The 7,401-nt window shown below is 46.3% G+C and overlaps 1 pseudogene; it reads right to left on the reverse strand.

The window, feature by feature from the left end:
- Positions 1 to 5,152: 5,152 nt before the first annotated feature.
- Positions 5,153 to 7,401, reverse strand: part of LOC101581539 — a 10,384-nt pseudogene continuing 8,135 nt past the window's right edge.

Genomic DNA, 7,401 nt, shown 5'->3' on the forward strand with positions numbered 1-7,401 from the left:
ATGGCATGTCAGGAATTGCCCAGAGCCAGAGGGCGACCCAAAGCAGACCAACGTGGACCACAACACTGACAAGGCTCAGCTGATCATGACTGCAGTTGGGCAGATTCTGGAAGCCAAATTGATGCTTCAGCATGTATTTTGTGCCCAGAATTTAAAACAGAACAAAGAGAAAAAGGGGTAAGACCCAATCAGTTTTCTTTCCTCTTGGAGCACAAGAGAATGCCAAGATGTGCAGCCACCACTATGTCCCACAGCTGCCCTATGAAGGAGAGGAAACCCCGGTAGCAAGAGTCATTGAAAACTAGACAGCACAGCAATGGGCAGCAGGAGCAGAAGTTCCGCTACCCCACAGTTCCCATCAAGACATCCCAGTCATCCCCTCTGTGTGTGAGCCCTCTGTGCTGAGGGCACCAGGCCAGTATCGTTGCCTGAGGAACTGTCCTCTTGAGAGACGCATCTTGGCTGAAGAGCAGAGAAATCCCTATCTCCTTTTCTCAGTAGGAAAAGCCACATCCAGGAAAATAATTGGCTGTTGTGGAGGAAAATGACTTTCTTATGGTATTCATCTGTGGTGTTTACTGGATCCTAATAAACTGGTTTTCTTCCTAACAGGGAAATGGATCTGTCTGATCTGTGCTTAGTGTGAGCTACTGGTGTCTCAAAGGGACAGAATGGGGCCTAGCCCTAGCTCAGGTCTTTAAGTGGCTGCTTCCACAAAGCTGTCAGCCTCAGGTTCCTGGAGTTCGAACCTCATACCTCTCCCGCTGGCCAAAAGTGCCCTGAAGGCATTCAAGCAACAAAAAAATAATCCTTCGGGGCCTGCCCCATAGCTCAGTTCTTTAAGTGGCTGCTTCAACAAAGCAGTCAGGCTCCGGTTGCTTTGGTTCGATCCCCACAACACAAGACAGCCAGTCATGCCTTGAAGGCATTGCGAAAAAAAAAAAAAAAACACTTCTGTCAAAGGGACAGAGTGTAGTGGATGGTGACCAGGGTGCAAGCTCCTTCTTTGACTCCTGTTTTCATCATTATAGGAACAAAGTGAAAACTCTAAAAGACAGACAAGGAAACCCACCCAGGAGCCCAAATTGGGCTCTGGTTCAACCCTGTTCCACTGCTCCCTCTGCCTTAAGGCAGCTGCAGGAACCAGAGGCACAGAAACATCTTAGGCTGAAAACTCCCCACAGATCCAGCAAGGGTGGAGCCATGTATATCCACTAGTCCCAATAGCGTGGCAGATGCCACCTCCAGGAAGCCTCCTCAACCTAACAAAGGTAAGGACAGAAACAGGCTTCTTGCTTCCGGTTTGACAGAAATCTCAGAGTCCCCTGCCAGGGCCTGGATCTCAAGAACAGCAGTGAGGACGGAAAACCCAGCCATGTGAGGGAGGCCCTGCTCACAGCTAACTTGTCCTGGTCCATCCCACATGCTCAGTCCCAGTCAGTGTTCTGGGCAATGAACAGGGATGTGTGGCCCAGTAACTTACTTAGTTCCAGGGGACACAGGAGGGTGTGGGAGAAAACAAAAGGCTGGAACTAAGGAGGGAGCAGAGTGGTGTCAGGCATGTGCGAATGGTGCAGGGGACAGAGGGGACAGGGTGATCCCAAGGCTCTACTGCTGTCTACCAGCAGATTGGAGGTGACATCAAGCCCTAAGTGGCTCCTCCTTGCCCCACCCCAGAGTCCTACCTTATCCAGATCTCAGTTCCAGAGAAAGCATTTTTAACTCCTGCACAGAGGACCAGGTTGGAGAGGGAGCAGAGCTTGTTCCTGATGATCAACTTGTTATCAGTTCCTTGGGTATCTTTGCGTATGTTTACTTCCTACACAGAGGCTGAACTGACAGTGGGTGGAAAAGAGTGGACAAGAACTCAGAGGCTGGCAACATTTCCACACATGTGTAGTCACAGGACTGTGCCTATAGTAGGGGGGCCCTTGAAAGGTTGAGGGACTGCCCTGGGGTCACACAGCCAGGCTTGCCTGGCTCCCAGTGCTGTTTATCCCAGATTCAGAGGACAGATTTATAACACATAAAAGCTGATAGTGCCCTGACCAATTGTCTGTGAGCAGGGATGGTCCAGGAGGAGTCGGTCTGTCCTCACTATTTCTAATATGAGTTTCCCTTCCTGTGGGCCCCGGGGCCTCATGCAAAACCAGCAGTGCTCAAGAGGCAGGGAGAGGAGCAGCCATTTCCCCAAGAGCATTTCCTGTGCTATGTGGCACATAGGGTAGCACACGCACAGTGCCTAAGGCCTCAATCCTGGGGTCGAGTGTTATTCAGCAAGCACAGCTTATCCAGACAAGGGAATGAGCCCTGTCCCTACCTGTGGGAGTTGATGGTACCTCAGATGGAGGCAGAAGTAGGCACCTAACCCTGGAGTCCAATTGGGGCCTTGCAGCCAAATCCTTTCCCAGGGACTTGGATGCCTGTGTCGGTACCCAGTGTGGAGCCAGCCATGCGAGGTGCCAGTGCTGGCAGAATGGGCTGGGCCCTCTGGCACAAAATAGCCTTGTTCCCAGTGGGGACCATGACCATAGGAGTACCTATATCTGGGTGCTTCTAGGTCCTAAAGTGTGTTCTGAAATATAGAGGTGCTGGACACAGCCCCATAGCTTCTGACAGCAGTAGTTCCATAAGCTGGCTAGGCCGGATGGATCAGGTGAAACAAGGAAATAGCATGCTCCTCTGTTCTCCTGATGCTCAGTCTCCACAAGGGGCCATGAGGCCTGCATTGCAGACAAGCAGAGACACCTCAGATCTCCTACAGAGACAGCTCACAGAGAAAGCTCATGAACACGTATTTGTGTGTGTGGGGGTTGTACAGTGAGAACTACCAGTCTTCCCACAGGACCTCATATAGCTCTGAGTTCTTATTTCACTCCAACAGAGACCCCTTCTTCCCTTGACTGCTATTCCAGCCTCTAGATGGCACACAGAATCTTCCCAAGACCTCACTTGTAGGTCTTTTATTGTGATCTGTTGCACCAAGGCAGAATAAGGAAAAGATAGACAAAAAGCCAAGAGCTGGGTTAGATGGTAGCCAGAGAGTATGATTGGCAAAATGACTCCCCAGTAAACAGTAAGGGTCTTTATTTATAGCTTTACAAAGTTGAAAGACACAAGGTTGCATAGTGGCTAATAGCCTGCATTGTCCAGGTAGGATGTTTTATATTCCCAGACTGAGGTAAATTTTCTGCTTTAGGCAGTGAGGCCTTATCCTGCCTCTCACACAGGCTCAATTCCACCTTCATCAGCTCCATTCCCAAAACTCACCAGATTTCACAGGCACCCGAGTGTCCTCAATCAGAGAGCTCTCAGAGCTCTTAGTCACTAACTAGAGATATATATGGAGACCTCGCTCTGTCAGTAACAGCAGCATAGACAAGCCCAACAGAAACTTCTCATTTGGCACAAAGACCTTCCACTCCTCAGAGATCTCTCAATGCCTTTAAAGACCTTCAGTCAGCTCTGAGACCACTCCCCAGAGACCTTGCACAGATTCTTGAGGTTACTCTGTTAGTGTTGAAACTTCAGAGAGAACCCTCAGATTCATCACACACTTTCCACTACATTTTTTGAGTCCCTCTGCACACACCACACTGATATGGTTTCTTCAGAGTCCCTAACTCTGAGCCCTGTGTAGAGACTGCTCACAAGACTCTGGCAGGGACATCATAGTACTCCACAGAGTTCAAATACAGTGAGTCTTTCCATTCATTCATTCACCCACTCAGTATATGCAGAATGCTTACACCAAAGCATAAAACAGAATACATGAGTTATGTCTTAGCTTTTACAGCCCTGCAGGGAGGTTCCTCACAGATAAAAGCAACAGAAAGGAAATAATGTGCCTGGGATCCCAAAGGTCGGAAATGGCAGCTGAAGCACTCTGCCCAAGCAGCTGTACTCTGTATCTCCTGTGCCAAGGACCTCCTGCTCTCCTGTACTGTTTCTCTTTATGATCTTATAAATAACTCAATATTTCCCAGTCATCTGCATTCCTTCACAGGTCTTGTATATAACAGGGTCACTTTGGATGCAATGTAGTGTGACTAAGGAGACAACTGAAAAACAAAAAACTAACAACGAAACAGAGAAAGTACATTAAACTAAAAAAAGAAAAAAAAAACAACACTGCGGGCAAATAATTAACTACAATGCTTCTTGAAACTTTCCAGTGAGTTGAGGACCTAAGGTGACAATGGAAAGAAAAACTGCATGTGTACTGGCTCTGCTAGACACAAGCCCTGTGATCTTCAGCAAATTATTTGCTGTATGGGACCCTTAGTCTCATCTAAAATGCTGAACATATAAGGTGAACAATGAATCTATTGGTGAATGGTATCATTATCACTCGCAGGACTGTTGTGAAAATCACACAAAATAATGCATGTGTAAGTGCCCAACATAGGTATAGGTGATACCATATTATTCAAATAATGTTCATTTTAGGTTTTCGCAGAATTGGATTTTTTAAAGTCAAAGACCAAAAATAAAATGCAGAAAAAAAGAGAGTATTTCAATTAAAGGCTTGTTTTCATACATTAAATCAAAGCCACAAAATAGACCTCAAAGGCCTCCTCACATCGAAAAGTAACATCACCATTGTGGCTGGTGGTCTTTTCCATTTGCTTTGCTGAGCCCTGATGGTGGTCCTCTCAGATTGAGACCAGCAAGTCTGAGGGAGAGGAGGCTGAGAAGAAGGAGCTCACTGAACACTAGCACCAAGGAGTTCTGGGAAATTTTTTATGTTTCTCAGAGAGTGCTTCTCAGTGAGTTTCCCTGTGCCAGGCACTGGGTCAGAGATGGCTCAGGCTGCTCTTTGATGCCATCTTCTGTAGGCTGGTTGCAGCCATGAACCCAGCTAGCAAGAAAAAATCAAACAAAAAAATATGAATATCAATGTCTTGTTCAGACCAAGGATAGTGCTATGTGCTTTCTTTCACAAGGAGATTTAAATGAAACAATGCAATTATGCTGTGTCATTTCATTCTGTAAAATAAAATTCTTGTCATAGATGAGACACCTCAACTTTCAGACTATGATATAAATATATCTTTACAATTCTTTAACAAATAATTTTGAAAAAATGTAATGTATTTTGGCTGTGACATAACTTATTTCCTGCTTAGATACAATAAAATAATTAATATACCTACCACATTTCTACCTTCTTTTTCACTTCTTCCTTTGCTACAAACTCATTTAAGTTTGCCAGGGCTTTGGCTGCCAGTATTCTCCTTGTTTCTATACTTGGTTCAGACTGCAAATTGATGTGTGGTAGTGCTTCAGACAGATCTTTGCTGTCCAAGCTATCAGGTCCAACCAGCACTTGTGCCTTTGAGTGGATTCACAGTTCCGGGGTCTGCACTGAGGCCGGCCCGCTTCCATGCCAGAGGCTCAGTTTCATCCACCATGAGGCTCACACTGACAGTGGGCCACTTGCTGGTGCAAGGGATCTGGGTTCTTGGATGCATTTGTAATGGTAGGTGTAATGGGGTTCCCTGAGGTTGTGTGAGCATAAAACACCCACAGAGAAGGTTCGACTCCATTGTATTTCCTTCACAATGTCCCTCCTTTGGGAAAAGGTTGATGCATCTTTGTGTACTGCTAAGTCACCACACTTAGGCTGGTTCCAAAAAGAAAATGTACTGCAAACCAACACTTCCTTACTGAGATCCAGAGCTGGAGATAGTGGGTTGTATCAGTGGTTGCTGGGCTTCTGCTGCTGGATCTTGTGGCCCAGTAAGTCCTGGACAGACATTGTCCATGGAGTCCATCTTGCTCAAAGAGAACCTCTGCTCTCCTCAGGTTCAAGTCACTGAAGTTCAGTTGCTTCTTCAGATGATTCAGGGACTGAAGGCATTCAAAACTTCCAAACAGGGTCAAACTCTTGATCGTTGGAAAGAATCACATCTTGATTCTCAACGGCTGTAGCCACTTCAGTATAATTAAATGGGTCAGCTATGTGACTATTGTGCCTCAGTAACTCTTTATCCAGGCACATTCTGACCATCTCAGACACAGTCTTTTCAATTTCAGCAGAGTCCAGACCCTTCTCATCCATCCTTTACCACAACTGCCTATTCTCAGCCAAGTGCAGTAGCAATTTGCAAACTAGGTGAATGATTTTTTGCATGTATTTTAGAAGTCATGCCTCAGAATCATGAAGTAGATGGCGCTGGTGAATTACATATTGGGCTAACGTGACAGCATGTGCTTTGTGTCACAGCAAGAGAAGATACTGTGGAGAGGTTTTAGAAAAAGCAAATTCCTGTACACAGAGCAGCTGCCCTCTGGTTTGTATGGAATGGGGTTACTTTGCCTGCAAAAATATAATTGCTGATCTCCAGTCATTCTTGGGGCAAACACTAAATAACAAACTGTTAGATCACCTGTTCGGCCAAACCCTGCATGACAGTTGATGGCTACTTTTCCTTCCTGTAAGGTAAATGTCATTACTTACACCATATCTGAGATGGCAGTGAGAGATGCTACACCATAATCCTTCCAGCTGAAATCATAGAAATAAATGCCAGCCTCTACTAATACTTCAAGAAGGTACATGAAGCCACTTTCTTGCTTCAGAGAGTTACCACAATTAGTATGTTCATCAGGTTTCCTCAGATTGATGATTGTTTTCATGCCACTAGTAAATTATGTGGTACTTCTGGAGGAACTTGGAGGATGGGTGAGCCATAGCCAGGATACTGTGAGTGACCCAAGATGAGTTAAGCCCCTTAATGACTTGTTCTTTCTCGCTCCAGTGTGTTGGATTCTCATACTTGGACGTTGTACCACCACAAGCCATGGAAAATGTCATGTATCAGGGATGATATGCTGTAAATTTTCTCCCACTTTTGTGTACTTTGGTGTTGGGCATCCTGGATTGCTTTCTAACAGTTTCCTCCGGCTCCAGGGAGCCAGTTCTGGCAGGTCAATCTTGCTGCCTGTGGTGTGTGAGGCCCAGGGACAGAGAGTGGAGTAGCCTGAGACTTCCAGGGACTGCTGCACACAGGCCCAGTGAGGCCCCGCCCCTCATGTGCCACCCTGGCCCAGGGTCCCGTCCACACTTGCAGGGTAGTAAAGCTCCTGCTCTGGGCTCCCACAAGGACCTCCAACTTGTGGACACATCAGACACAGCTGGCCGTAATGCCTTGTAATGAAACATCTTATTTTTATTTTTTGCTTACCTTTTTGAAATTTATGCATAAATAACTAGTTTGCAAAAAAAGCAAAAAACATTAAGAAAATCATAACAGAATTTATTTCTATGCCCTAAATTTTAAGAGTGTCTTTTAAAACATAGCCATGGAGAGTTTCCTGCTACACTGCGCCGGGGGGACCAGTCCCAGCCCAGGCGCAGCGTGGGCCGGACCCACTCCCAGCCCCTCGGGCCGCCCC

Source organism: Octodon degus, unplaced genomic scaffold (genome assembly GCF_000260255.1).
Source record: "Octodon degus isolate 3935 unplaced genomic scaffold, OctDeg1.0 scaffold00569, whole genome shotgun sequence".
Lineage (NCBI taxonomy): Eukaryota > Metazoa > Chordata > Mammalia > Rodentia > Octodontidae > Octodon > Octodon degus.